Source organism: Lathyrus oleraceus, chromosome 6 (genome assembly GCF_024323335.1).
Source record: "Lathyrus oleraceus cultivar Zhongwan6 chromosome 6, CAAS_Psat_ZW6_1.0, whole genome shotgun sequence".
NCBI classification, from domain to species: domain Eukaryota; kingdom Viridiplantae; phylum Streptophyta; class Magnoliopsida; order Fabales; family Fabaceae; genus Lathyrus; species Lathyrus oleraceus.
The window spans coordinates 465301212-465307697 of NC_066584.1; positions in this window are offsets into that span (position 1 = coordinate 465301212).

Here is a 6486-nt window from a genome sequence, read left to right on the forward strand (position 1 = left end):
ATTTAAATATGTAGTTGGTTTCAGCTAATATACTACTTCTTTATTTATTTTTGTTCTTGTTATTAAATATTAAATTAAAATCTTGTTGCACAATATGTTATTTTTTGTTTGTTATTATGCATTACAAAATGATCATTTAAGTATAAATTTTCTGCTCTATCATCAGTTAATTGACATGTGTCCACACAGGTTTTTAACTAGTTATTGTATAACTTCTTATTTTTAAATCGATCTTTATATTATTTTAATCTCAAATATTAGTGATATAAATAATGTTTTAAAAATCATATTAAATCGGCTAATTCAACCGATTAGGCTGAGAATCGGAGCTTAATTCAATTCAGTTAACCTTTCAAAATTATTAGTGGGTCAAACTAAAATAAATAAATAAAAAATGATTAAATCGTTCAAAATCGTTCGAATCAAAAAAACTAAAGTCAGTTTTTGTAAAATCGCTCAATTAAAAAAAAACATCAAATTGGTTATTTTTATTTATTTTTTAAAAGTTTAATATGTCCATATCAAAATTTAAAACATTCCTCATTCACAAAAGTGAATTTCAAATTTTTCTCTCCAAACATACAAACTTTTAAGTTTTATGAATACGTCATAGTTTTTCTTTCAATCAAATTTCATAATCATCATGTCGTCTCTTTAAAACAAAGTCATGTCTTCAAACTCAATATTGATTTTCGTTCAACTTAATATTTTTTGTCGTTGTCCGGTTATGACTTATTTGTCATTGTTCAACTCGAATTTTCTCATTGTTATTCAATTAAGTATATTGTATTGTTTATATTTTATAATTATATCCTATTTTTTTTATTTTAGATATTATGTTTTATTATTTTAATTTTGGTTTGAATTTATTTAGCTTATTTTATTGTAATTCTTTAATTTGTTCAAATTATTTTTGATTGAAGGTTAAAGTGTACAACTATGTTGTGTTATTATTATGTATATCATTGATATTGTTGTATTGAGTTTGTAATGAATTTTTGAAATATTTATTTCATTAAGTTGTGAACATATGATTGTATATGACATATCTATTAAATTTAATTTTATACTATTTATTTATTTAATAAACTCTTCGATCATAAATTTAATTGGTTCAATCAATTAAATCTTAAATCGGAAGTTTTACCGATTCGATTTTCGATCCGATTTTTAAAACATTTGATATAAGAGAAAGAAATCAAATATTCTACATTTTAGAAGAATCAACTTTAATATAACCAATTTTTTATGGACCAAAAACAAAAAGAATATGAATCAAAATCAAACAATTTTTTACATGAATTAAAATTTGAGAAAAAAACCAAAAATATAATAGAAGGCTCAATCACACATTAAAATAAATTTTATTATTATAAAATAGAATTAAAATATTATATTTTATATAATTAAAATCTTTAAAATTGAATGTTAAATATTAGAATAGAGCTCAATGATAGGTCTAAGATACCTAACTATAGGTTTACCCTTAAAGATAGAAATACCTAAATAAGAAAAGGGAAGGTACGCAATCTTAAACCCACATTGCTAGTCACTTAGGGGTTCAGATTGGGCGTATTCCTTTTTCTTATTTAGGTGTTCCTATCTTTATGGTTAAACCTAAAGTTAGGTATCTTAGAAATATCCTGGACCAAGTGGAAGGGTTCTCTTCTTAGCTTCGTTGGTAGAATTCAAATGGTTAAATCCTTTATCGCGTTTATGCTTCTTCACAGCTTCGATATTTATTTATGGCCCGCGTCTCTGATTAAATATTTAGAGAGAAGCATCAAGAATTGCATTTGATCTGGTGATATCAGTAAGACTAAGTTGGTTACTGTCACTTGGGCTAAGGTGTGCAAACCTCTGGAGCAGGGAGGTTTAGGTATTACGTTCCTTTCCACCCTCAATAAAGCTCTTAACTTTAAATTATGTTGGGATCTTTTAAGTTTCTTTGAAAATTGGGCTATCTTATTAAGAGGCAAAGTGCTTAGAGATGGAATTCCTATAAAGTACCACATTGATTCTTGTATCTTGAGTAGTATTAAAAGTGAGTTGGATTGTGTTACTTATAACATAAGAATTGTCTTAGGAAATGGTTGCAACACCAACTTTTGGCTTGATTTTTGGTGTGGTTCTCCCCTTGTGAACCTCATTCAAGATCATGATGTTATTAATACTAACACTCTGGTTTTTGATTTCTTATATAACAATTCTTGGAGTTTTCCTATTCATATAACCAACTTGATTCCTAATTTGTTTTTAATGGCTAATCAGGTTACTATTCATTTGGATAACATCGTAGATAGAAAAGCTTAGATTCATTTTGGTTCTGGTGAATTGACTCTGAAAGATGCCTACATCTTCAAGGCTGGTATCACCTCTCATCTTCTGTGGTCCAGTCAGATTTGGGATATTGATATTACCCTTTCCAAGGCATTCATTATTTGGGGGGGGGGGGGGGGGGGGGGGGGGGGGCTCTTTCATAATCGATTTCCTACTGATGATAGTATTTCGATGTGTGGTTGTCACACACCTTCAATGTGCATCCTTTGTAACTCTCAACAGGAATCATCAGAGCATCTCTTCTTTTTATGTCCTTTTGATTTGCATCTCTGGAACTGTTTTTTCAATATAATAAAGATTACTCCTTTCTATACAATTTTAAGTATTTTGGATATTTGTGACAGGAATTAGAGCCTTCAGTGCATAGTCATTATTCAAACTTCCATTGTTCACATTATCAATGACGTTTGGATGACCCGTAATCATGTCAGATTTACAAATGACTTTAAGCATTGGAAGAAGACCCTCATTCAAATTCTTATTGAAGCTGTCTTCATAGGAAATATTACTTCGAAGATATCTAGCTCTTTTATTCATGAGCTCACTATCATTAAAGCCTTCAATGTCAAGTTGCATCCACCCAAGGCTCCGAAAATCATTGAAGTTAATTTGGAAGCATCCTGCGATGGTTGGTTAAAATGTAACACAGACGGCTCCTTCTCCACTGCTATGGCTTCGTGCGGCGGTTTGTTCAAAAACTCTTTGGGTGATTTTGTTTTCAGTTTTGTAGAAAATCTTGATTGTCCTTCCTCTATTCATATTGAGCTTTTGGGGTTATTAAAGTCGTTGATTATGCCTATCATTTCGACTGTAATAGTCTTTAGATTGATACAGACTATTATTTTGTGCTTTTGGCTGCTCATTAGCATAAGCTTGTCCCTTGGAATATTAAGACTATTTTCCTTAATTGTTTAGCTAAAATTAGGCATTTTAGATTTCATTTATCTCATGTATACAGATAAGGGAACCAATTTGCATATTTGTTAGCATATTTGACTATCAATTCTACTTCGCCTATGTCTTGGGATAAGCTTTTGGATGCCCTGATTCCTTTAATTGTTCATAATAAATTAGAATTTTTTCATTATTGTTTTGTTAATCTCTTAGATGATTTTGGTCTAATCTCCTTTTTCTATTTATCTTTCCTTCTTTGAATAGATTGCACTATCTTGGTTAAAAAATAAGAACTTAAGGCATGTTTATTCAGTTCTTTTAAAAAAATGATTTATGTTAAGTTATATATTTTTATTTAAAGAAATTTACAACAAAAAAAAACTTTAAAAAAACTAAATAAAAAGTTAGTATAAATGATTTTTTATAAAATATTATATTTAATATAAAATTTTTAAAAAATCACTTTAATTAAAAAGTAATTTGAATAGTTGTTCACAAAAAATCGTTTTTGAAATACTTTTTAAAAAATTTATATTATTCTAACTATAACTATGTTTTGATATTGAATAGTAAATATTTATTTCATTGGTTCTCAAAATAAGTCATTTAAAATATAAAAAGTGAGATTGAAATAAATTCCTACTATTTTAGAAAAAGTATTCAGAATTTTATTTTTTTAAATAGATCTTTAGTTTCATTAGTTTATTAATTTGTTTGTATATTTAAACATATATCAAATTACTTTCAGGAGTTTCTGGCATTGCGAACTGCAGGGGCATATTTAGAAATGACAGAGGAGATCACTTTGAAAGTTTTGTTTTTAGGAGTTTCTGTACTAGTTGCAAAAGGGCCAAGCTGAAGGTAAACACTACAAATCACACGTCAGTCCAATTAAGAGGAATGCAATTTCCCAAACATTAAGGGAGTTGCGTATCTACCATAAGCAATGGAAAAATATTTTATAAAAATTCAAAAATACACATTTAATTTTAAAAATACATTTTGAATGGATTGGGTCTCACCAAAATAAGCCTCACTTAGTCTCATCCTATATTTCTTTTAAGTATTTTTGAACCCACTCAATCAATGTATTTTTAATTTAACAGTTCAGTAACAAATTTCGAAAGGCATTTTCGAATTTATGAAGTGGGAATCTGAAAATATGCCAACTTTGTATGTCAGTTAAATGTCTGGAAGTGCATTTTTGAAATTGTCAAACGCAATTTTTTATATAACAGAATCCTGCATGCTCTTCTTTCTCGTGATCAAACACAATTTTCTTTCAAAATCTTACAAAAAATTCTTTCATCCTCAATCAAGATTTGCACTCCAAAATTTCATTCTTGTGTTTCATCAAATCAAAAAGAGCAAAAAAGGTTGGCATTTAAGGTAAAGATGATTTATTTCATTCCTCATTGCTCACATTAATCTCTTTTTTTAGCTAAAAAAATTATGTTGTTTCCAGATATGCATTTCTGGGTTTTAGATGAATTCCTATGTAAGTTCATTTCTGGAATAGTTTAGTGTTCATTTTGTTTTGTTTTTGAATATTTTGTGTTGATGTTTGCATAGATATGACGCACCCTGATATTTTTCCCAAATCTATTGTGTCTACAGATGCCAAACGTGATGATGATAATGAGGTAGATGTTGGCAACCAAATTACAAATGAACAAGAGTTTGAGTTTCCTAATCATACGCTCTAATGGTTTCGCACAAAGGCATTCAAATTGGGGTTAGGTGTTGTAATCGGAAGGTCCGTTAATGGTTCAGATAGACGACTTGCATTTGTGACAATGAGATGCGAAAGAAGTGGGAAGTACAAAACTTCTCTTTGGAAGTTTAAACGAGATGACACCAGTTCGAGAAAATGTGAGTGTCCCTTTAAGTTTTGTGGTCATCTTTTGGAAAATAAAAATAGAGAATCAATATTATTTGTGGTTTACATACCCATGACATGTGTGACAAGTTAGTCGACCATCAATTATATGTCGCCTTATGTCGGAAGAGAAGGAAATTGTTTCGAACATGACATTGAAATATGGTGCAACCCCAAAACATACTTGCGACTTTGAAACATAAAAATCCAGAAATATCTCAAATATCAAGCGAGTATACAATATTCGTGTCCTTAACAACTAGGCGTTAAGAGGGGATAAAACTGAAGTGCAACAACTGTTGAAACTTATGGGTGATAACCATTATGTATCTAAGTACTGTACATTCGAGGATGGAGTAATCGTTCGAGATATATTTTGGACTCATCCTGAATTCCATAAAGTTGTTCAACATGTTTTCTACTGTACTCATCATTGATTCAACGTATAAGACCAACAAGTACAAACTTCTACTATTGGAAATTGTTGGTGTTACCTCTACTGAGAAGACTTATTATGTCAAGTATGCATTTCTTAAGAGCGAAAAAAAAGGAAAACGTTATTTTGGCTTTAGAAGTGTGTTGGACAATGTTGAAGGACAAAGAAGACACACTGAAAGTCATTGTCACCGACCATGATACCATATTGATGAATTCGGCTGCAAAGGTGTTTTCTACTTCATATGCATTACTTTGTAGGTACCACATCACAAAGAAAGTATGAAGTAGAGTTAAATATATGGTGGGGATCAAACAAATTAAGGGTGAAGACGTATCATTAATGTTGAGCATGACAGTAACTCCGGTTTTCGAGTTGTTTCCGCTTTGCTTGGTAAAGGAGATAAGGATCATACATTTGCCTGCCAACAAATTATCAAAGAGTTGAAGGGCCATAAAGAATCATACACATGGCTATACGGGAAAAGAGAAAGTTTTTTAAGCAATTCATGAATCTCTTGTTTCTTGTATTAGTGGACTGACACCGGAGGAAAACATATATGTTTTCCTGAAATGGGTCATCTGATTGAAAGTGTGTATGAAAGAGTGTGTTTGATCTAACAAGATACAGTTTCACGAAAACATTTTTTCCACTATGTGTTGCCCCACCTCAAAATCCAAATTATCATATTATGTGTATTGAATAACTTTAAAAAATGTGGCACCTTATTCAAGTATATTTGAAAATGGGATGCCCTATACGGCTGACTTTACCGAATTGGATAACTTTATTCAATAAGGGAAACCAAAACTTGGGTGTATGATTTTCTGGATAGGATGCAAGAATTCACCAAGTTGAGCAAGATTGAAAGAGAAATAAATAAACAAAATTCAAAGGCACAATCACCCATACGTATAAATTTAAATGGTGACATATG